Source organism: Schistocerca cancellata, chromosome 4 (assembly GCF_023864275.1).
Source record: "Schistocerca cancellata isolate TAMUIC-IGC-003103 chromosome 4, iqSchCanc2.1, whole genome shotgun sequence".
NCBI classification, from domain to species: domain Eukaryota; kingdom Metazoa; phylum Arthropoda; class Insecta; order Orthoptera; family Acrididae; genus Schistocerca; species Schistocerca cancellata.
The window spans coordinates 861,713,032-861,738,741 of record NC_064629.1 but is presented as its reverse complement, the minus strand read 5'-3'; the positions used below and the strand labels follow the sequence as shown (position 1 = coordinate 861,738,741).

The following is a 25,710-nucleotide window of genomic DNA, read 5'->3' as shown; positions in this document are numbered from 1 at the left end:
TGTCGAGGTTGCCAATATTTCGTTTGCTGTCATTTAATTAAGAAGAATGGTACAAGTATTTATTCTTACATCTTATCATCTGTAAAAAGGAAAATATTTATATTAGTTGACGATGTCAGTGCGATGTATCGGAAGCAGCAGAGGACAAAAAAAAAATTACAGCAAGTTGAAGTAAACAAATTGAGACTAATACAGGGTGTTACAAAAAGGTACGGCCAAACTTTCAGGAAACATTCCTCACACACAAAGAAAGAAAATATGTTATGTGGACATGTGTCCGAAAACGCTTACTTCCTATGTTAGAGCTCATTTTATTACTTCTCTTCAAATAACATTAATCATGGAATGGAAACACACAGCAACAGAACGTACCAGTGTGACTTCAAACACTTTGTTACAGGAAATATTCAAAATGTCCTCCGTTAGTGAGGACATGCATCCACCCTCCGTCGCATGGAATCCCTGATGCGCTGATGCAGCCCTGGAGAATGGCGTATTGTATAACAGCCGTCCACAATACGAGCACGAAGAGTCTCTACATTTGGTACCGGGGTTGCGTAGACAAGAGCTTTCAAATGCCCACATAAATGAAAGTCAAGAGGGTTGAGGTCAGGAGAGCGTGGAGGCCATGGAATTGGTCCGCCTCTACCAATCCATCGGTCGCCGAATCTGTTGTTGAGAAGCGTACGAACACTTCGACTGAAATGTGCAGGAGCTCCATCGTGCATGAACCATATGTTGTGTCGTACTTGTAAAGGCACATGTTCTAGCAGCACAGGTAGAGTATCCCGTATGAAATCATGATAACGTGCTCCATTGAGCGTAGGTGGAAGAACATGGGGCCCAATCAAGACATCACCAACAATGCCTGCCCAAACGTTCACAGAAAATCTGTGTTGATGACGTGATTGCACAATTGCGTGCGGATTCTCGTCAGCCCACACATGTTGATTGTGAAAATTTACAATTTGATCACGTTGGAATGAAGCCTCGTCCGTAAAGAAAACATTTGCACTGAAATGAGGATTAACACATTGTTGGATGAACCTTTCGCAGAAGTGTAGCCGTGGAGGACAATCAGCTGCTGATAGTGCCTGCACACGCTGTACATGGTACGAAAACAACTGGTTCTCCCGTAGCACTCTCCATACAGTGACGTGGTCAACGTTACCTTGTTCAGCAGCAACTTCTCTGACGCTGACATTAGGGTTATCGTCAACTGCACGAAGAATTGTCTCGTCCACTGCAGGTGTCCTCGTCGTTCTAGGTCTTTCCCAGTCGCGAGTCATAGGCTGGAATGTTCCGTGCTCCCTAAGACGCCGATCAATTGCTTCGAACGTCTTCCTGTCGGGACACCTTCGTTCTGGAAATGTGTCTCGATACAATCGTAGCGCGCCACGGCCATTGCTCCGTGCTAATCCATACATCAAATGGGCATCTGCCAACTCCGCATTTGTAAACATTGCACTGACTGCAAAACCACGTTCGTGATGAACACTAACCTGTTGATGCTACGTACTGATGTGCTTGATGCTAGTAGTGTAGAGCAATGAGTCGCATGTCAACACAAGCACCAAAGTCAACATTACCTTCCTTCAATTGGGCCAACTGGCGGTGAATCGAGGGAGTACAGTACATACTAACGAAACTAAAATGAGCTCTAACATGGAAATTAAACGTTTCCGGACACATGTCCGCATAACATCTTTTCTTTATTTGTGTGTGAGGAATGTTTCCTGAAAGTTTGGCCGTACCTTTTTGTAACACCCTGTATATGGACGCCTCATAATAGAAACATCGATAAAAGTATACCATATACGTTTCGGTTCAATGCGACCATATTACTGACAAAAAATTAGTTTTACAAAACAGTTGTGCGTTGATATAAGAGAATATGTACGTTATGAAATAATTATATACATTATGGACTGACAAGGTAAGGAATAAGGACGTTCTCCACAAAATCTGCGAGGAAAGGAATATATGGAAAACACGGACAAGAAGAGGAGACAGGATGGTCGAACATCTGTTAAGACATCTCATGATAATAGAGGGAGCTGTAGAGGGTAGTAACTGTAAAGGAAAACAGAGATTGGAATACATCCGACAAATAACTGAGTTCTTAGGTTGCCAGCGCTACTCTGAGATGAAGAGCATGGCGCAGGAGAGGAGTTCTCGGCGGGCCGGACTAACTTCTGTTTGCACAATACTGCGTACGGGAGCTACAGTGTGATTTTTACAACAACATTTCGTTATTGCATTATGCAAATTTTCGGTGTTGTCAAACGTAAAAATTTCGTGTCATTGCATTTCTCAGCGAACACATACACATGGTGTTCCGTAAGTATTCATTCAAATTAATCCGGGAAGTAGAGAACATCAAAACAAAAATACTTTGTTACGGTACATATGGTCCCTGATGGAAATTTCTGATGCTAGGGACGATTTACACAGAAGATAGTTTAGCATGCTACTTATAGCAGTGACATTCACAGGAATTGCTCGAATCTGCCTGTATGCACGAAGTACATCGTTGGAATTTTGATCGGTGTCCGTTCTAAGATTGATAGCATGCCCGCAACGGCACCAGTAGCAACGGCAATTCTAGCGACGAGGTCTCCTATTTGCACAACTGTTTCGTCCTGCAGCTACGTCGTATGCCTTCAGCGGAAGACATCCGGACACTTGTGGTCAAGCGATCCGGTCTGCCACGCCACAGAGCCACCTTGGTCGATCCATCGGTTCCCGAAGATGGCTCACAGATGATCGTGCTGGAAGGACATCCTTTGTCTAACATTCAGAGGTACATCCTCCGGCAGTTCTGGCAGTACATGTTCCACGAAGATGTGGTATCTCCAACCGTTGTGGCAGAATGGAAGAATACATCGTTCAGTCAACCTATGACCGAGAATCCCGGCACACATGTTGACAATGAATCGCTGTTGACGAGCACAAGGTCGAGCACTTCGTGGACTCACATGTGCAAAACAATACAAGTTGTCGGTATTGAAACAGCCTCCACGATTAAACAAGGCCTCGTCTCTGTACAGGACCTTGACCGGAAACAAGGGATTGCAGGACAGTCTGTTTTAAAAATGATTTTGCGAATTGCACACGTTCGGTGCTAGTACTGCCACATGCTGAAGATGGAAAAGATGAACCTGCTAGTCCACACATAGCTGTCTGACGCTAAGGACGTGTGAAATACATTATGTACTTGCAGTACAGTAAAATGTTCTCTAACGTTACAAGTTGTCGTCAGAGACCATATATACCGTATCGAAATATATTTGTTTTGATATTTTCTACATCCTGTATTAATTTGAACGAATAATTTCGGAACACCCCTTAGAGGCCTCTTACGTGACACCAGATGTTGCAAATTCAAAAGTATACAGGGTAGTAACTAATCAAATGTACCCATTTTTGTCTCTTACATGTTGATGTATAGGACAGTAATACGCATTTGGATTTATCATATTCGACAAAGGCGTACACACGTTTGTGTAGGGCAAATGATTTACAACAACAGGAATACAAAAATTCTCTTAAAGTTAACACATTACGGGCTCATTCTATAAATGTCTAGGAGTAGTAAGCAGTTTCTGTTAATTACATGGGAAACAAAACTACATAAATATTTCTAAGAAATTTCTTACTCGCTAACAGTGTTTCACTGCCTGTATAACAGGCTTGCCTTTCTGCTGATGTTGTTGATCGAAGTGAACGTCCCACATTTAACACTATTCCACACAAATTTGTAGTAATTTTGTATTACATTTCTCGCTTGAAATTCTGACATTAGGAATACCTGAACTATACAGCGTGGTCAACTGATCGTGACCGGGCCAAATATCTCACGAAATAAGTGTCAAACAGAAAAACTAGAAAGAACGAAACTTGTCTAGCTTGAAGGGGGAAACCAGATGGCGCTATGGTTGGCCCGCTAGATTCCTCGAATAAACCACTACCGAATGAATAAATGAAATAACATTTTAAAAAAAGTGTTTAAAGGTTTTCGTAGCCCCTCGTGTCGAAGTGTGATTAACGCAGTAGAACTAGTAAACTACAGGATGGTGTGTATTGTTATTGATAAAACTTTCCTGCCACGAAATAAAATTTGCAGATTAATCTCCAAATGCCGCATCCCATGTACTGTTACGTTATAAAGTGGCGCAGAGGAATAAGGAATTTTGAATTCAGTTTAGATAAGTCTGTACTTTCGGTAGTTGTTTAGGTTTATCGGTATGCACGCGACAGCATTGTAGTTAGTATGTACCAATACGCCGCGCATAAAAACTGGTTCTTCCGGTACTTATACCCCTGGTACAGTTAGTGATATCAGGTTATGGTCAGGTGTTTTGGACAGCTTGGGACCATTTGTATACCCAACAGAAGGATCGTCTTACTGTCACTATCTTATAGTATAGGGTCCAAGTATGAAAGTTACACACTTCCTCCTACTTAGGCAAATGGAGCAAATTGTTTGGATCTTTTTGCATTTGATGTAGTGTACGGTGTGCTTTATGTGACCTGTTGAGGCACCGTTAGTTCATGGGCGGTTCCTTTGTAAACTCCACAAAAGGGTTTTTTTAAAATTATATTTTCGCACTCACCAGCGGGCCAAAACTCAGTCGAGGATTCAAGATGGCTATACACAGCAAATGGATGAATGTTTTTTTTTCTTAGATTTATTCCTAAGATCCCGGTCTCGAATAACCTCGAAATTTTTCTTTTATATCTTTGTCGGTTTCCGAGATACAGAGATGCAGACATACCCCACTTGTATGCGTCAAATACGCACGTAAAATGTGATCTGAGGCGAAAACGTTGTTTATAAAGTAAGGTATCCCGTTGAAATATGCTGTAAAGTGGCTCCGTTATTATCTGGAGACCCAATGTTGTAGTACTGAAGCACAATGGAAAATTTTTTTGCTGAGATGTAAAATTAGTTTTGAGTTATTTCAGTTTCACATAGTTAAACTGTTTTACTGACCAATACATTCCTTTTCATATGAGTTACATGCCCAGGTGTAGCAGCAGAAAGAAGGGAACCAGTGGAAAAATACAGCTATCGGAGTACAAAAACATGTGAATATGTTCCCGTTTATTTAAAAGACTCTGAAAAGTGGAGTACCAGCTGCCTCATTCTACATTCCTCAGCACGTTTAAAAATTTTCCCAAAAATTATGGCATGCGAACACATTCGCGCTTTTTTATGCTGAGAGAGAAGAAGACACCGGCAGTGGCAAACAGACGGAAAAGTAATAAACACTTGAAAATAGTATACAGTGGTTGTTTTATAGAAAGAGCGAAGGAGACAGTGGCAAGGTGAGGGAAAGACAGGGACGCAGTGGCAGTGGTGACAGAACACTGCTAGGCAAAGACTGAAGGAGACAGCGCCAAGTGGGAGATATAAGGAGAAACAGAAAATTTTGGAAACTTGTGGTAAGTTCCCATGGGATGGGACCAAACTGCTGAGGTCATCGGTCTGTAGGCTTACTCACTACTTAATCTAACTTAAACTAAGTTACGCCAAGGACAACACATACACCCATGCCCGAGGGAGGACTCGAACCTTCGATGGGGGGTGGGGGGGGGGGGGCAACTGTGCCAAGGCGCCCCAGACCGCGCGGCTACCCCGTACGGTGGAGAAAGAGAAATTGAAAGTGGCTGAGAGACAAAATATATAATAATGACAACTAGGAAGACAGTGACAGTTACAAGAAACATCAGTAGTAAAAAGGAAGGAAAGAGATTTTAGCAGTAAGAGAGAGCAAGAAGAAGACAGTGAGAGTGAGAGGAGACTGTAGTAGTAGGAAAGAACAAAGGGGAGTGTGGCTGTGTCACAGGAGACAATGACAGAAAGACGCAAAAAGATAATAACAATGAGTTGGGCTGAATGAGTGAGTGAGAAGAGGCAACTGAGAGTGAGTGGGTATGAGCAACTTACAGCGATGGTCTAGTGGGTGTGAGTGAGTTACAGTTGGGCGGAACTTGTGGGGGTTTGATGTGAGTTCAACATAAAAAAGCAAGAATATGTTCGCATGCCAAAATTTTTGGGAAAATTTTTAAAGGTGCAGAGGAAAGTAGAATGAGGCAGCTGGTACGCCACTTTTCAGTCAGATTCTTTTGAATAAACAGAAATATATTATCAGTTTTTGCGCTTCGATAGGAACATTTTTCTGCTGGATGTAACGCATCTAAAAACGCTTTCACGTTCACAAGATACACAGATAAACTAAAACAGTTTTCCTTCCACAGATGAATGGTGAGGAGATCCTTCTGGGATGTGAAACATGTCATGATAACAAATTTACGTAATAAAACATATTTACAAAGAAGAGATGCGCTAATTTTCCTTCCAGAGATCCTAAATTACGTGGCCATAAAGAAAGTGGAGTGAGTAAAAAATCTGTAATAAATTTTTATTAAAAATTCAATGCGAAACTTGTCACATAGGTGTAAAGGCATACAGAAAGGAGAGAACAAAACATCCAGGCAGATTGAAACTGTGCCAGACTGGCATTCGAACCCGGGACCTTTGCATATTGGCAGAAGTAAAGCTGCGAGGACGGGTTATGAGGGAAAAGTCGCGAGTTCGAGTCCCAGTTCGGATCTAGAAGTGAACAAGATAATTCTTAGTCCTTTGTAGTCACGGATCATCAAACATGAAGCACTTCACAACATTTACTTACACAGATCATATAACGATAATGAAGCTGTGCGCAAATTTATTTTACGTGACGCTCATATTATTTGATATTATTAGTAATATATAGAAACTGATTCCACTATGAAAATCGTCGAGGGAAGAGGAAGAGTAGTAATGCAGCTGTGGAGCAGAACGGAAAATTAACGCAAGCTCTGAAAATTTGTAATAAGTTAATATATTCGCAATGGATGTAATGAATTTGTTATAAGAACTGTGATAATGTGCTCCTGGCTCCTTAGGAAGAGTGGTTGTTCTTTTCATATTTAATAAATTACAGACAAGTCAAAGTCTTCTTCGTAATGCACACGTTATTCACCAAACTTATCAACAACCGTCTAAAAATATTGTATTTTAATCAATCAGTGGAAAGACCTTGCTTTACAAGTGGCGTGAAAGAAATTGTAAAATATTTGCATTACCGCTTTTAATAGAATTAGTAAATTTTGAGAAAGTTTTTTTTGTCTTTTTACAACAAAATGTGTACTAATAGACCGTGGAAAGCAAGCCACGGATTAGCATAAGTTAATTTAGTGAAGTTCTGCTGTTCCCAGTTGGCTTAATCATGAACGTGATAAATTCAGACTCGAAAGAAGAACCTGGTAAGGGATTCTGGATACCAAAACCTTTCCTCAGCACTCCTAGAGGAGGTTTCCAGACCCCTAATAAACTGAGGAAAAAAGAAGGGACATGTGTTAATGAAATATACCTAGTCCACCTTCATTCTGCTGATGTCACGGTACTGTTGGTCTCTAGCGCAGATAAACTCCAAGAACGAGTTTCTAGTAGGCCTAGAAATCAGTTGTAATAAGATTAAAACAATGTATATTCAACATAATTATTGAATACCATATAGACTAAGAAAGAAGCAATTGGATGAGGTGATGAGTCTTCATATTTCTAGCAGATAAAGACAGTGCTGGATGACGAGAGAAAGAAGTAAATGGGCGAGTAAAAATGGCCTAGATCATTTTTAGCAAAATAAATAGAGTGGTGAAACAAAGTTTCCGGTCTACATATACATTTACAATTCACAATTAAGTGCCTGGCAGAGGGTTCGTCGAACCACCTTCAAGCAATTTCTCTACCGTTCCATTATCCAACAGCGTCCTGGTAAAATAAACACATAAATAATAATAATAATAATAATAATAATAATAATAATAAAATAATGGAGGCATTAAGAGTGATAGTGATTAGTTTAGTAGTTTTGAAGCCTTCTTTGGTATTAGAAGAGATACTACCTCGCAAGGAGACAGACCAGTACTCCCGTGAACGTTACAGTTATTCATTGCCGCAATACTGGTTAATACTCTATCCCAATCATTACGATGACTATTGGCACAATGACTTGACACCTTCCTTGTTGTCAGATGAACTCGCGTCTCTCGTATCATTTCCTTCCATGTGTAACATGTCCGTCCTTAATTTAAGACCGACCGAAGTTGTGCAGTGGTTAACACACTGGATTCGCATTCGCGAGGATGGTGGTTCAAACCCGTGTCCAGCCATCCAGATTTAGGTTTTCCGTGATTTCCCTAAATCACTCCAGGCAAATGTCGGGATGGTTCCCTTGAAAGGGCATGGCCAATTTTGTCCCCCATCTTTGACACAATCCAAGATTGTTCTCTGTTTCTAATGACCTTAATGTCAACTGGACTCCCAGTCTTCCTTCCTTCCTTGCTTAATTTATGAATATGTAACAAACAACAAGGTATCTTGATGAACTCCTGCATGTAATGTGTGCCCTGCTGAGAAATCAACATTTCTTAAATATTTAACTTCAACAACTCGTTATTTACCATGGTATGACCTACTGTGTCAACTTACTGATTTGGGGTAACCTGTTATTCCCCCACAGCACTAAAAGTGAGCTATTCTTGTTAGTACAAAGCAATTTCCTGTCGGCGTTTGCCCGAAGGGGATAAGATGTCAGTAATGAGGCTGTGCATATTCGGGCAATGAAGCACCCAAGGCCAAAGTCAAGGCCACACATTCCCACTTTCCCTCTCGCCACACCCCTCTAGGCCGATTGCTTTAAACATATCTGGTTGAATTATGATAAGTTATGATCCAGGCTGATTGCTTTACATATAAATGGTGGCATAATGGTAATTTACACTACTGGCCATTAAAATAGCTACACCACGAAGATGACGTGCTACAGAAGCGAAATTTAACTGACAGGAAAAAGATGCTGTGATATGCAAATGATTAGCTATTCACACAAGGTTGGCGCCGGTGGTGACACCTACAACGTGCTGACATGAGGATAGTTTCCAACCGATTTCTCATACACAAACAGCAGTTGACTGGCGTTGCCTGGTGAAACGCTGTTGTGATGCCTCGTGTAAGTAGGAGAAATGCGTACCATCACGTTTCCGACTTTGATAAAGGTCGGATTGTAGCCTATCGCGATTGCGGTTTATCGTATCGCGACTTTGCTGCTCGCGTTGGTCGAGACCCAATGACTGTTAGCAGAATATGGAATCGGTGGGTTCAGGAGGGTAATACGGATCCCAATGGCCTCGTATCATTAGCAGTCGAGATGACAGGCATCTTATCCGCATGGCTGTAACGGATCGTGCAGCTACGTCTCGATCTCTCAGTCAAGAGATGGGGACGTTTGCAAGACAACAACCATCTGCACGAACAGTTCGACGACGTTTGCAGCAGCATGGACTATCAGCTCGGAGACCATGGCTGCGGTTACCCTTGACGCTGCATCACAGACAGGAGCGCCTGCGATGGTGTACTCAACGACGAACCTGGGTGCACGAATGGCAAAACGTCATTTTTTCGGATGAATCGATGTTCTGTTTACAGCATCATGATGGTCGCATCCGTGTTTGGCGACATCGCGGTGAACGTACATTGGAAGCATGTATTCCTCATCGCCATACTGTCGTATCACCCGGCGTGATGGTATGGGGTGCCATTGGTTACACGTCTCGGTCACCTCCTGTTCGCATTGACGGCACTTTGAACAGTGGACGTTACATTTCAGATGTGTTACGACCCGTGGCTCTGCCCTTCATTCGATCCCTGCCAAACCCTACATTTCAGCAGGATAATGCACGACCACATGTTGCAGGTCCTGTATGGGCCTTTCTCGATACAGAAAATGTTCGACTGCTGCCCTGGCCAGCACATTCTCCAGATGTCTCACCAATTGAAAAAGTCTGGTCAATGGTGGCCGAGCAACTGGCTCCTCACAATACGCCAGTCACTACTCTTGATGAACTGTGGTATCCCGTTGAAGCTGCATGGGCAGCTGTATCTGTACACGCCTTCCAAACTCTGTTTGACTCAATGCCCTGGCGTATGAAGGCCGTTATTACAGCCAGAGGTGGTTGTTCTGCGTACTGACTTCTCAGGATCTATGCACCGAAATTGCGTGAAAATGTAATCACATGTCACTTCGTGTAATATATTTGTCCAAAGAATACCCGTTTATCATCTGCATTTCTTCTTGGTGTAGCAATTTTAATGGCCAGTAGTGTATAATCATTACCATGTAATTTATCACCAAATTAGCATAAATTGTTACCCATCCATCCCTTGCTTGATTTATGGGCCTACTTCCCTACCCCTCTAAGCCAAGAGAAATTCGATGGCATTTACCTATTGGTTTTCTCAAGGACAAAGATATCTGCCAAGATGGTAAAAGGTAAAAAGATCACAGCCACTCAAAAGATGTTTGCCTCTACAATGTCACAATCAAACATAGCGGCCAAGATGGTGGAAGATGGAGGCGTCATCAAAGTATTGAATACGTAAAGTGTTGTATGTGTCCCCTCAAGGTCATCCCCGATGGTTCCCTCTCCCGCTGCCCCCAAGAAGAATCATGTTCTGCACCTGCTGTGTTATTATATGATACATCAGAGCACACTTGTGCTAGGTTTACATGACCACTGAACACAAAAACACTGTGAATAATTTTGGCAATTACACTGTGGCCTGTTTCCGACACAAAATGGTGTCACACATGAAGTATTTATTATGCAAAATACCACACCACTAGCTGCAGGTGTTTTTGTCTGCTGGGCTGCAAGCTCCTTGTTGTCAGGCACACAATATGTGGTGATAAGATACCTAAAGCCAGCAGTCCATCTCCATCACAACCAATGTGTTTGAGTGTACATAAGGATCAACATCAGCAGTTAGCATTGAGTGTTTATGGAAGTTTCCTGCACAAACATGTGGAGGAGGAAGAAATGCTTCTGCAGGCACTTTATAGATAACCTGGCTGGTCCGGGAGTCTTCATCATGGTTGTATACTAACTAAACCAAACCACACCTCATAGGATAGCGAACAAGAATGTGCATACTCTTGTATAAAAATATCTATTAATTTGCATTTACATTTACTTACAGGTTGTAAGAAAAATCTCGATGTGCATGAGGATTACAAAAGTCCTGCATTTACTGGAAATACTGATGGAGAGTGAATAAACACTGATGGACTTGTCGAAGATGATGAGTTTCGGGGTGTTTACTGTATTAGGGAATATTCGCTATATCAAGGCTTGTAAAGCCTTCCTACCCATTTCGATCAGCTTAAAAAATGATGGTTGTATTGTATCAACGTGAGTTGGACTGGAAAATGTGCATATTTTTATTCAGTGGGTCTTAAGAATGAAGTACCGTAAACTGCTGCTGTTCCCATAAATAATGTTATTCCACAAGTGTTAAGAAACAGAATCAGTATATCGAATAGACTTAAGGTGATGTCTATTAAAGCAAGTACTCTTTGAAATGCAGTTCGTGTGGAACACAGGAAAAGAAGAAAACTGCTGTATTTAGCAAAACCAAATGCCTTGTTGGAAAAGTATAACTTACTACTTGGAAAAGAATAGGCCGTTGCCAATGTACAAGCAAGGCTTACAAATTACTTTAAACGCAGTATAAGGAAAGAATATGGATATGAATTGGGAATACAAGATATCTACATTTTCTGTAAATACTGATGGAGAGTGATCAAATGTTTATGTACATGTCAAGAATGATGGGTCCAAGGGTGGTTACTACATTAGTGGATATACAAATATACAAAAGATCTGTTTGTAAGCAACCATCCCCATTTCGATCTGCTTAAAAAATAAAGGGAAATAAAAGCAAAATTAAAATTCCCAAACGCTCTTGGTTCTTGGCATGCATAATGTATGCAGTCTCTCTCTAGCAGATTTAATACATGTTCTAAGAGTTCCAGTAATAAAACGTACTACCACTGTGATAAGTAGCAATATGTCTTAGGTTGCACGATGCTTTGGACATGAGAGACGTAGAAGTGAAGTAAATACACTCCTGGAAATTGAAATAAGAACACCGTGAATTCATTGTCCCAGGAAGGGGAAACTTTATTGACACATTCCTGGGGTCAGATACATCACATGATCACACTGACAGAACCACAGGCACATAGACACAGGCAACAGAGCATGCACAATGTCGGCACTAGTACAGTGTATATCCACCTTTCGCAGCAATGCAGGCTGCTATTCTCCCATGGAGACGATCGTAGAGATGCTGGATGTAGTCCTGTGGAACGGCTTGCCATGCCATTTCCACCTGGCGCCTCAGTTGGACCAGCGTTCGTGCTGGACGTGCAGACCGCGTGAGACGACGCTTCATCCAGTCCCAAACATGCTCAATGGGGGACAGATCCGGAGATCTTGCTGGCCAGGGTAGTTGACTTACACCTTCTAGAGCACGTTGGGTGGCACGGGATACATGCGGACGTGCATTGTCCTGTTGGAACAGCAAGTTCCCTTGCCGGTCTAGGAATGGTAGAACGATGGGTTCGATGACGGTTTGGATGTATCGTGCACTATTCAGTGTCCCCTCGACGATCACCAGTGGTGTACGGCCAGTGTAGGAGATCGCTCCCCACACCATGATGCCGGGTGTTGGCCCTGTGTGCCTCGGTCGTATGCAGTCCTGATTGTGGCGCTCACCTGCACGGCGCCAAACACGCATACGACCATCATTGGCACCAAGGCAGAAGCGACTCTCATCGCTGAAGACGATACGTCTCCATTCGTCCCTCCATTCACGCCTGTCGCGACACCACTGGAGGCGGGCTGCACGATGTTGGGGCGTGAGCGGAATACGGCCTAACGGTGTGCGGGACCGTAGCCCAGCTTCATGGAGACGGTTGCGAATGGTCCTCGCCGATACCCCAGGAGCAACAGTGTCCCTAATTTGCTGGGAAGTGGCGGTGCGGTCCCCTACGGCACTGCGTAGGATCCTACGGTCTTGGCGTGCATCCGTGCGTCGCTGCGGTCCGGTCCCAGGTCGACGGGCACGTGCACCTTCCGCCGACCACTGGCGACAACATCGATGTACTGTGGAGACCTCACGCCCCACGTGTTGAGCAATTCGGCGGTACGTCCACCCGGCCTCCCGCATGCCCACTATACGCCCTCGCTCAAAGTCCGTCAACTGCACATACGGTTCACGTCCACGCTGTCGCGGCATGCTACCAGTGTTAAAGACTGCGATGGAGCTCCGTATGCCACGGCAAACTAGCTGACACTGACGGCGGCGGTGCACAAATGCTGCGCAGCTAGCGCCATTCGACGGCCAACACCGCGGTTCCTGGTGTGTCCGCTGTGCCGTGCGTGTGATCATTGCTTGTACAGCCCTCTCGCAGTGTCCGGAGCAAGTATGGTGGGTCTGACACACCGGTGTCAATGTGTTCTTTTTTCCATTTCCAGGAGTGTATTTTGAATATTCTGCATTAGAGACACGCAGGCACAGGTCCTATGGCGAAGTTAGCAAAAAGTGCCACACATGTATGCTTCTTTGTTAACGTGAAGCATCGCACATAAAAATTCTATACTGGGAAAGGTAATACCTACATAGAATAGTTATTAATATGATTACATCATGATCTTAATACATCCTCCGAAACAACTGATTGACTGTAAAAAACCATGAGATTATCCCAAGGTGCATAATTGACACACAATATTACCATTTTTATAGCTAGACCATCTTTCACATGGATGAAAACAACATTCTATTCCTTGAAGAGTGCTATTAACAATTACTTTGCAATGTGGAAATACTATGCCAGAGGCAACTTTTACACTTCTCTAAGCTAGTACCGACACAACGCTGTATCAAGGCGCATTGCATAGACGAAATCTGATTCTATTACATGGTATTTATAATCCATTTTCTACAGCTTTGTGACATATTTCCCCACTAATATTTCAGTGATTTATTGATGTTCTTAGAAAAAGCATTAGACAGGGGAAGTAATTGGGATTTGTGACAGAAGCTATGGGGCTTTAATTCAAGCACTAGATATAAGAGCGAAATGACATAACTTATCGGTACTTTAACAGAGAAAAGGTGAGACACCATAGAGACATGGTGTCGAGACGGAACTACAACTTCCTTAACACAGGATAGCCGGCCGTTGTGACCGAGCGGTTCTACGCGTAAAGTCCGGAACCGCGCTGCTGCTACGGTCGCAAGTTCGAATTCTGCCTCGGGCAGGGATGTGTGTGATGTCCTTAGGTTAGTTAGGTTTAAGTAGTTCTAAGTCTAGGGGACTGATGACCTCAGATGTTAAGTCCCATAGTGCTCAGAGCCATTTGAGCCATACACAGGATAAATACTGCAACAGCAAGAGGAATATTGGGAAAAAAACTGCTAGGGAAGTAATGGAAGCCATTTCAAGGAAACCTAAAGAATCTTTTGGATATGTCATATGCCTGTGAGCGAGCGCGCGATTGTTTCCTTCCACGTAGCGGCTTGTTTTAGAGTCCGACTTCATTGACCATCACAGCGTTTTCTTACCGCCAAGCCACGATCAAATTAACTTTTCCATTAGATCACGAACGACCGAAAACGTATGTAGTTGAACGTTTTATACGGGTTGAAATGCGTCTTCCACCACAAGACGTTCTCGGAATACATTTTTCGATCACCAGTTCTACTGTGTACGTTTCGATACTCTAACGGACATATAGGAACTTAGTGATGATACTTAAAAAACAGTCTTGATCGCAAATTTCTTTTAATCGGAGTGACCGGTTTCAGTCCTTAAGGATCATCTTCAGACTCCGGAACGGCAGGTGGACTTCCACGGATCGGCACAGCCTGCTCCATGGAAGTCCACCTGCCGTTCTGGAGTCTGAAGATGATCCTTAAGGACTGAAACCGGTCACTCCGATTAAAAGAAATTTGCGATCAAGACTGTTTTTTAAATATAATATTAGTATATGATCGCTGGTAATGTTTTCAAAAAATATTTTACTATAGTGGTTGATCACGCTGGTTTTGGCCTGCGAGCATTGCGGGTTTTCGAACTCCCGTTTGAAGTACCGTCGGACGCTGTGGTGGCCGCTTTTAAACCTTACGGCAACGTTGCCAGTCACGTGGCTGAAACGTGGAAAACGTCCGAAACGTACCGTGTGCTCAATTGTATCCGTCAGATATACATTGAACTATGGAAACACGTGCCTTCCTATTTGGTTATTGGCTGCTGCAGGGCTGTCGTCGTCTACGATGGCCAGCCGCGCACGTGTTCAGGCTGTGGCCAGGAAGACCGTGTCCGTTCTGAGTGTCTCCGACGTAGACTGGTTCAGACGCCGATCGGAGACGTCGCTCCTCCTGCGACGGCCACTGTGTTACGCGTCTGCGGCAGCGCTGGCCGCTGCGCCCCCTCTGAATCAGTCGGTACCGGTGTCGGCTCCTGTCGACGACGCGATGGACGTTTCGCCTGTCTCTCACTACACCCCTGCCGGAGGCAATACAAATGAACGAAGGCCGTCATCAGGTACAAGCTGTCTGTCCTGACCCCACGGTTATTGATCATGGAACTGTACCTGCCTCCCCCTTTCTGCCATCTGGACACATGCCGGACGATAGACGTCCTCCATCCGACACGGAACAGCATTTTAGGAAGCAACGGTCGCCGAGGAAACGGAAGAAACGCCGTACCCCTTCTGATGACTGCGGCCATCGTAAGTCTGTACAGGATGACGACCCTGCTACTGATGGTGAGCTGTCCTCTAACGCCCTGACACCTGACGATGCGACGTCCTTCCCCGCCTCCATCTCCAGTCTACATCTACATCTACATCCATACTCCGCAAGCCACCTGACGGTGTGTGGCGGAGGGTACCTTCAGTACCTCTATCGGTTCTCCCTTCTATTCCAGTCTCGTATTGTTCGTGGAAAGAAGGATTGTCGGTATGCCTCTGTGTGGGCTCTAATCTCTCTGATTTTATCCTCGTGGTCTCTTCGCGAGATATACGTAGGAGGGAGCAATATACTGCTTGACTCTTCGGTGAAGGTATGTTCTCGAAACTTCAATAAAAGCCCGTACCGAGCTACTGAGCGTCTCTCCTGCAGAGTCTTCCACTGGAGTTTATCTATCATCTCCGTAACGCTTTCGCGATTACTAAATGATCCTGTAACGAAGCGCGCTGCTCTCCGTTGCATCTTCTCTATATCTTCTATCAACCCTATCTAGTACGGATCCCACACTGCTGAGCAGTATTCAAGCAGTGAGCGAACAAGCGTACTGTAACCTACTTCCTTTGTTTTCGGGTTGCATTTCCTTAGGATTCTTCCAATGAATCTCAGTCTGGCATCTGCTTTACCGACGATCAACATTATATGATCATTCCATTTTAAATCACTCCTAATGCGTACTCCCAGATAATTTATGGTATTAACTGCTTCCAGTTGCTGACCTGCTATTTTGTAGCTAAATGATAAAGGATCTATCTGTCTGTGTATTCGCAGCACATTACACTTGTCTACATTGAGATTCAATTGCCATTCCCTGCACCATGCGTCAATTCGCTGCAGATCCTCCTGCATTTCAGTACAATTGTCCATTGTTACAACCTCTCGATACACCACAGCATCATCTGCAAAAAGCCTCAGTGAACTTCCGATGTCATCCACCAAGTCATTTATGTATATTGTGAATAGCAACGGTCCCATGACACTCCCCTGAATCACTCTTACTTCGGAAGACTTCTCTCCATTGAGAATGACATGCTGCGTCCTGCCATCTAGGAACTCCTCAATCCAATCACGCAATTGGTCTGATAGTTCATATGCTCTTACTCTGTTCATTAAACGACTGTGAGGAACTGTATCGAAAGCCTTGCGGAAGTCAAGAAACACGGCATCCACCTGTGAACCCGCGTCTATGGCCCTCTGAGTCTCGTGGACGAACAGCGCGAGCTGGGTTTCACATGACCGTCTTTTTCGAAACCCATGCTGATTCCTACAGAGTAGATTTCTAGTCTCCAGAAAAGTCGTTATACTCGAACACAATACGTGTTCCAATATTCTACAACTGATCGACGTTAGAGATATAGGTCTATAGTTCTGCACATCTGTTCGACGTCCCTTCTTGAAATCGGGGATGACCTGTGCCCTTTTCCAATCTTTTGGAACGCTACGCTCTTCTAGAGACCTACGGTACACCGCTGCAAGAAGGGGGGCAAGTTCCTTCGCGTACACTGTGTAAAATTGAACTGATATCCCATCATGTCCAGAGGCCTTTCCTCTTTTAAGCGATTTTAATTGTTTCTCTATCCCTCTGTCGTCTATTTCGATATCTACCATTTTGTCATCTGTGCGACAATCTAGAGAAGGAACTACAGTGCAATCTTCCTCTGTGAAACAACTTTGGAAAAAGACATTTAGTATTTCGGCCTTTCGTCTGTCATCCTCTATTTCAGTACCATTTTGGTCACAGAGTGTCTGGACATTTTGTTTTGATCCACCTACCGCTTTGACATAAGACCAAAATTTCTTAGGATTTTCTGCCAAGTCAGTACATAGAACTTTACTTTCGAATTCATTGAACGCCTCTCGCATAGCCCTCCTCAAACTACATTTCGCTTCGCGTAATTTTTGTTTGTCTGCAAGGCTTTGGCTATGTTTATGTTTGCTGTTAAGTTCCCTTTGCTTCCGCAGCAGTTTTCTAATTCGGTTGTTGTACCACGGTGGCTCTTTTCCATCTCTTACGATCTTGCTTGGCACATACTCATCTAACGCATTATGTACGACGGTTTTGAACTTTGTCCACTGATCCTCAACACTATCTGTACTTGAGACAAAACTTTTGTGTTGAGCCAACAGGTACTCTGAAATCTGCTTTTTGTCACTTTTTCTAAACAGAAAAATCTTCCTACCCTTTTTAATATTCCTATTTACGGCTGAAATCATCGATGCCGTAACCGCTTTATGATCGCTGATTCCCTGTTCTGCGTTAACTTTTTCAAATAGTTCGGGTCTGTTTGTCACCAGAAGGTCTAATACGTTATCGCCACGAGTCGGTTCTCTGTTTAACTGCTCAAGGTAGTTTTCAGATAAAGCATTTACAAAAAATTTCACTGGATTCTTTGTCCCTGCCACCCGTTATGAACGTCTGAGCCTCCCAGTCTATATCCGGCAAATTAAAATTTCCACCCAGAACTATAACATGGTGGGGAAATCTACTCGAAATATTTTCTAAATTATCCTTCAGGTGCTCAGCCACAACAGCTGCTGAGCCAGGGGGCCTATAGAGACATCCAATTACTATGTCTGAGCCTGCTTTAATCGTGACCTTCACCCAAATCATTTCATATTTCGGATATCCGTCAATTTCCTTCGATACTATTGCACTTCTTATCGCTATAAACACGCATCCCCCTTCACTGTCCAGCCTGTCTCTGCGGTATACATTCCAATCTGAGTTTAGGATTTCATTACTGTTTACGTCTGGTTTCAGCCAACTTTCTGTCCCTAGTACTATATGGGCGTTGTGACCGTTTATTTATGAGAGCAGTTCTGGGACCTTTCTGTAGACGCTCCTGCAGTTTACTATTAGCACATTAATATTGTTATTCCCTGTTGCATTTTGCCTACTCCTACCTTGCCGCGTCTCAGGAGGCGTCTTGTCGGGCCTAGGGAGGGGATTCTCTAACCTAAAAAAACCCCATGTGCACTCCACACGTACTCCGCTACCCTTGTAGCCGCTTCCGGCGTATAGTGCACGCCTGACCTATTCAGGGGGACCCTACATTTCTCCACCCGACAGTGGAGGTCGAGAAATTTGCACCCCAGATCTCCGCAGAATCGTCTGAGCCTCTGGTTTAAGCCTTCCACTCGGCTCCAAACCAGAGGACCGCGATCGGTTCTGGGAACGATATTACAAATAGTTAGCTCTGATTTCACCCCGCGAGCGAGGCTTTCCGCCTTCACCAATTCCGCCAACCGCCTGTACGAACTGAGGATGACCTCTGAACCCAGATGGCAGGAGTCATTGGTGCTGCGTCCACCTGCGGACGCCGACATTCCACTGCCTGCGTCAGATGCGGCTGCCTCCTTTTCTGTATCTGCCTGTAGGCCCACCTGTGCTAATGTTCCACTGAACCGGTCCGGTGACGGGCAGACGACTTCGATGCTGAGGATGGACATTCTGGAGATGTACAGAACGATGGACCCCCCCTTTAGTGGGGTCGGATCCCTGCGATGGCAGCTTTCCAGACTTATAGCATAGCCACGGTCAATATCAACAATTTTCGCGTACGCCACAAACTGGCTTTAATCCATGACATGCTGTATGCCGCGGACGTTGACGTAGCTCTCCTTCCGGAGGTGCATGTTGCAACTTTCTGTGCTCCCATGGTTTTATAGCACATGTCTCTGATGCTTCCTCTACTGGTAGTAGGGTGGCGGTCCTCTTACGTGGCGGTACCTACGTTGATGTAGTTGTCTATCTCTCTGATGCCAGAGATTCAGTGGCGTCAGCATCGTCAATGTCTATGCGCCATCTGGTTCTGGTCGCTGCCGTGAACATTCCACCTTCTTCTCAGAGACATTCTCGCCTCTCTTCCTAGGCCTGCAGGATGCATTGATCATGGAAAGCGATTTCAACTGCACCCAGGCACACAAAGACCAGCTACCACGCCACTCTCCGTGCGCGGCGTTAGCGACAATTCTCCGACACCTCAGCCTAGCAGATTCTTGGGAGCATGTTCTTGGCGGTCGTCCGGGGTTTACGCAAGTCGCTAGACATTCTTCCAGCCGACTCGATCGTGTTTACATCTCCCGCGATATTATCAGAGGGGTGCAGGCTGCTGAAGTCTGTCCCACTGCGTTCTCTGATTGTGACGCATATATCTTCGCCATCAATCTCTGCCGCCAAAGGGTGCGGCGGGGCCACGAACCGTGGAAACTGAACACGATTCATCTTACTTCACGGGACTGCCAGCAGCTCATCGAGACCACGTGGCAGCTTGTCGTCGACGCCGTGATACCTGTCAGTCTGCCCTGTCATGGTGGGTGCTCTGTGCAAAGCTTGCTCTCCGAAAGGTTTTGATTGGTTACGGAAGGGAGGTTGCGGCGTGGCGGCGACGAACTCAGGAGTTTTATATCGCCATTCTCCGCCAATGTACTATGTTGCCGTATTCGCAAGAGCTCCAGGCGGTGGCGAATCGTGCCAAGGCACAGCTCACGTCCCTCTCTCGCCGCCATCTTGAAGGAGCTACGGTCAGGGTGCGCACACACGATGGGTTAGCGCAAGAGAGTCCATCTATGTATCATGTCATAGCGGACCAACGCCACCGTCGGAGGAATTTGATTAATGTTCTACAACCGCTGATGGGCAGCGTTTCGATACCCAACGGGATATAGGGTCTGCCCTCCATGCACGTTATCTTACGCTGTACTCTGAAGAACTTAACCAGCCTGCCAACATTTCGGCGGTCTCCAGACTCTCCTTTGGCTCGGTTCCTGTGGATGCGGCGATGGATCTGATTGATAACGTCACGAAGTCCATGGCGCTATCTGGACGGGTTCGACGAACAGGTCGCCTGGCTCTGACTGCTTTGCACTGGAGTTTAATTCGACATTTCGTCCCCTCCTGGCGCCAGTGTGGACGGAAATTTGTCGGGTCATTATGTCACGTTCCGTGCCGAATCCAGACGGTTTCCTCTATGGTTTCCTCATTCCCATCCACAAGCCTCGGGTATCTCACGGATATGCGATTACCGCCCCTAGACGTTACTCGACAGCTATACAAAGATCTTCACCTGGCTGTTGGCTGCGCGACTTAAACGGACAGCTCGGTACGTGGTTTCCTCCGATCAAACTTTTTTGGGAGGTACCAATAAGATCCGCACTGCCCTCTGCCGCTATCGGGACACAATCACTCTTGCTCACGCTCGTCATATGCCTGGACTTTTGACAGCTCTTGACTTCAGCCAGGCGTTCGATCGAGTCGATCACGACTTCTCGGAAGGGGCGCTCCGCAACATGGTCCACCTAGATACTACCGTCGACGTCGTTACGTGTCTCCTTCGTGGAGCTACGTCTCGTGTACTCTACAATGGCCGTCTTACTCCTCCCATCTCGATCCGTCGATGAGTGCATCAAGGCTGCCCGCTCTCTGCCCTGTTGTATACACTCGCCATGGAACCGTTGCTATGCGGCCTCCGTCAACACCTCTGGGATGTCTGTCGGTGACCATGTATTTAGCTGCATTGCTTATGCAGACGATCTCGTCATCGTTCAGAGCTGAGGTCAGGGAGTCACTGGCCTGAGTTACCACTTACGCCGAAACTTCTGGTAGCTGCCTTAACGTCCGCAAATCGAGCGCCATGGCTATAAGTGCGGGACTTCCTGCGGACAGTACTGCTCCTTTGCGTGTAGCTGAAAATGCTCTTCCGATGACTAGGATTCGATTTCGCAAGTGATCTGCGGCGGACAATTACCTCAACTGCCGACGTCTACTTTCACAACTATGAGCTAGGCTGTAGATAACTGTTTACGAGCACTCGATCTTCTGCATCGCGCACAATACGCAAATGTATATTTGGCGTCACGTATCCCACACGTGGCACAGACACTTCCTATTCCACCATCCGTGGCCTGCCGCATGTTAGCAGCATTGGGTTCGTTCGTGTGCCACGGTTTGCTGTCCAAGATAAGGTACGAAACCCTCACCCTCCCACCGTGCAGGGGCGGTTTAGGTCTGTATCACGTGCCTGGCAGAGCGGTAGCCCTTTTCATTGGCTCTCACATGACGTTGCGGTGCCGTAGTCCTACGTGCCTTACCAGCCTATTGCTGCAGGCCCTTGCACCACAATCACTCTCAGCACCTATTTCAGAAGTTCCGCCGCCCTTCTTTTATTTCCGACAGTTTTTTTCTTGACCTGAGCTAAGTCCGTTCTGTGATACTGCCGGCGCAATTGACATCCACGAACGCCTTATTTTCAGGCAATGATATCGTATGCGTGGTACGCATCAAAATTAATTCCCGAAAAAGACATATTTTTGAATGTAAACCAAGTTTGTTTTCCACCGATAATTCGAAAGAAACAGTGTAGCTGTCGAAAGACTGTATTTATTGGATTTCATGGTGCCGCGAGCAAATTTGTTTCGAATGTTTATATGACAAGTTTCCTTCAGCAGCACAGGTCACAGAATGATGTTGAGGGGAAGCTTCCCCACGTCGACTGGCGTGCCGTTTGCGATCAGTGTGCGCTCCTTATGTTGACCCTGACGTCCAGCCTGCATGGTACCTTGCTGTCAAAGGGAAGCAAGTATGCCGGTCACACCTTCACCTCGCAGACACTCCGTTGTGCGTCGACTGTGATGTTATGGACACAGATGAGCACCGCCTGGAGTGCAGATCGGCAAGAGGTGTCTGGTACTTGGTGCGACAGATGTTGTCCCTAATTATCCTTACGACTCCCCATCAGATACCTACTCAACTGTTCCTCTTTCCGGATGCGGGATACTTCCTGCAATCGAAGACGAACTCTGTGAGGTGGGTTTGTGGACACGCAGAACACTACTTGTTTGCTGATGGCGAGAAAAGTATCATTGACTTTTATCCGTTCCTTAATGAACGCCATTGTGCAATTGTCCGCAATCCAAAATACAAACAATTTTTCTCCAATTTCCTCTCCAGTGTCTTCCTTAACCCACCCTCGAGCTGGGGTGTTCCTGTCATGAAGAGCTGATTCCTGCCTTTTCCACACTTAGAACCCATATATTTATTTGTAATCTGAATGTTTTTCTCGGAAAAACTTTACGTTGATAGTCTCAATTAGTGTGACGTCCTCCTCGCGTGACACCGGGTTCTTGATATTCTCGGCGGTATTAATGACAAAAATAAATACATAACAACATAAAGAAAACAACAAAAAGAAAAATAAATAAATAAACGATGTTCATTGCACCTCTACTCTATGTTCCCTACGCTTTCCATTGTTCTTGGAATATGGAATCGGGACATGGTGGCCAGACGCCGGTTGCGACCCATGTCCACATTGCCCCCACCCCTCCACTTGAGTGTCGGGAAAGTTCCTTAAAAAAAAAAAATAAAAAAAAACAGAGAGCGCCGATGGGGCAACGGTTAAGGTAACTAGCCGGCTCGGATGTTATTCTTCTCATTTGTATTTTTCCGTATCTCAATTGATAGGGATAGGAGGGTTAATGAGGTAATTAAATCAATAACGAATGATAAAAAGATAGGCAAATAAATTTCTCAAATCTCTTGGGATTGTAAGCATCTAAATGTTCTCCTGACCACTTTACAATGGCTCTTCCAGTCACTGTTACTTGTCTTCACTTTTCTTCGAACAAATAGATGGATGGCACTTGTCATATAAACATTCGAAACAAATTTGCTCGCGGCACCATGAAATCCAATAAATGCAGTCTTTCGACAGCTACACTGTTTCTTTCGAATTATCGGTGGAAAACAAACTTGGTTTACATTTAAAAATATGTCTTTTTCGGGAATTAATTTTGATGCGTACCACGCATACGATATCATTGCCTGAAAAATTGGTGCTGAAAGTTGGTTATGAAATATGCTGTGAATAGTTATTGCATTCGTGCGGTTGTGCAATTCCCGCTGGGTTTCCAGAAGCACACTGCAGTTCTGGAGCCTCGAAATAAAGTTTTTAGCCCGGCGATAGAAACAAACATCACACGGCTAGCACACAGATGTGCAGTTTGGCGGTATTACTTTTACCGTGTACGTCGGTTGACCCTCGTCGTCTATAAACAAAGTGTCATATATAAGAGTATTAGTTTATCTACCCCAGGAATCCAATATTAGACAAAACTTGTTATCAGCAACGTATGGATTTAAAACATTCTCAAGGAATGTTCTATAAATCGCATTTGTCAATTTCCCCGATTTGGAGCAAGTAATGCAAACATTTTCCAACGTGTCGGTTAAGCGACTGAGCTTTTCTATAACCCGAGGACCAAATGTGACATTCGCTTCTTGCAGACACAGGAAAATCTTAGGCAACACTTTTCCAGAGACTGTGATAGCATATTGCACCGTGTACGAATGTGTTAGATTTTTTTTTTACTAGCAGCTGCAACAAGAGTTCGTTTTTATTCCTTATGCTATAACGCTCGTCGAATGTTCACCTGGTACTCGCATCCTGTTTCATCGGTGTCTATCACACAATCACGATTAAAACCGGTCATAAGTGACGCCGTTTGCGTGCTGAAAAGAGCCGCCACTTTCTGTACATCTTCTATATTTTCTACCTCCTTGTGGGAGACGTATTTAGTGACATGCCGCTGACGAATTTTACATTCCTTGGCCAAGATAATGACGCAGCAAACGTAAAATCCTTGTTGGTCGTATACTGAAGCGCTGCACATGCAGCCCACTCCTGGAGTATTCTCGTTGTTACATTCTCGTTACGACGTCGAGATTCGAAAAATCGGTCGTATGTCCACTTATTTACCGCCTGGTATTTGTCGTATCTTCTCCCTCCTTTAACAACATCATTTTCCCACAATATGAGGTCCTTCTTCCTGGCCGTGCGGGATTAGCCGAGCGGTCTAGGCGCTGCAGTCATGGACTGTGCGGCTGATCCCGGCGGAGGTTCGAGTCCTCCCTCGGGCATGGGTGTTTGTGTTTATCCTTAGGATAATTTAGGTTAAGTAGTGTGTAAGCTTAGGGACTGATGACCTTAGAAGTTAAGTCCCATAAGATTTCACACACGTTTGAACATCCTTCTCCCTTTTCAGGGCTGTTGTTGCTCCTTGCTATTGCAGTGTTTGTAGCTTCCAATCTGGATGATTCCTGGCTAGCGCTACCGCCTTTACTTTTACTTCAAGGGGTATGGCGCCTTAGTTCAATCGTTTAGTAACCGGTTCATCGGGTACAAATGAAGCACAGATTGCCTGCGACTTGGACGTTTCCAAAGTGTTGTGACCATTTTGCGGTTCTATAGTCGTGATATTTTCCAGTGAATCACCTTTTGCTTCGCCTTCATGGTATAATTTTTCAGTGTCAACAAAAGTCAAAAATAGCCCGGCGATAGCCGCTCCTGTCAATCTGGAACACGAAAGACAGAACTACCTGCTTCCGGCAGTGCATTAATAATAGATCTGTCTTGCAACACTTTTACAATCCAAAACACAGCATCGGTAACTTCCCGCTTGCCTTCGTCTGTGACAGGCTCCCAACTATATATTTCAGCGCTGGTCGAAGGGTGTACATCCTCAATTATTCAGATTAGGCTGTACACAAGCGACCTGCCAAATCTGAGCCGAATCGGTTGGCCGTGTCTGAGGCCTTCCCCGTCTAAGAGTGTTTTAAAACCATTCAATATTAAAGAAATTACTCCACTAACTATAGTTAATGTGTTACGTGTGCAAATAAGGAAAATGGAAATGTGGTAGGTCGAAGTTGGAAAATAAGGACTGGACTGTATAGTGAAAATAACTGCCTCGAGGAAGGAATATAAACTACTACTAGAAAAATGTGCAAACAATGCTTACAAATAAATTTCTTTAAGCACCACCATGTATGGAAAAATCTGGAAACAATACGGAATTGCATGAGATTTGCAATTATCATAAATATACGTTGCCTTAATTTCAACCCTCGCAAAACTGTGTGCTGAAGGAACTGTAAATGCTGTTTTTCACTAATCCTATGGCGCTACTTCTAGATGATAGACACTCTGTAGATGAATTGTAGA

The 25,710-nt window shown here is 44.7% G+C and overlaps 1 long non-coding RNA gene across 1 annotated transcript in view; it reads left to right on the top strand.

Annotated features, from left to right (window-relative positions):
* LOC126185036 (uncharacterized) overlaps positions 1 to 25,710 on the top strand; it is a 1,000,382-nt gene that overhangs the window by 233,054 nt on the left and 741,618 nt on the right. The gene's annotated exons all lie outside the window — the stretch shown is intronic.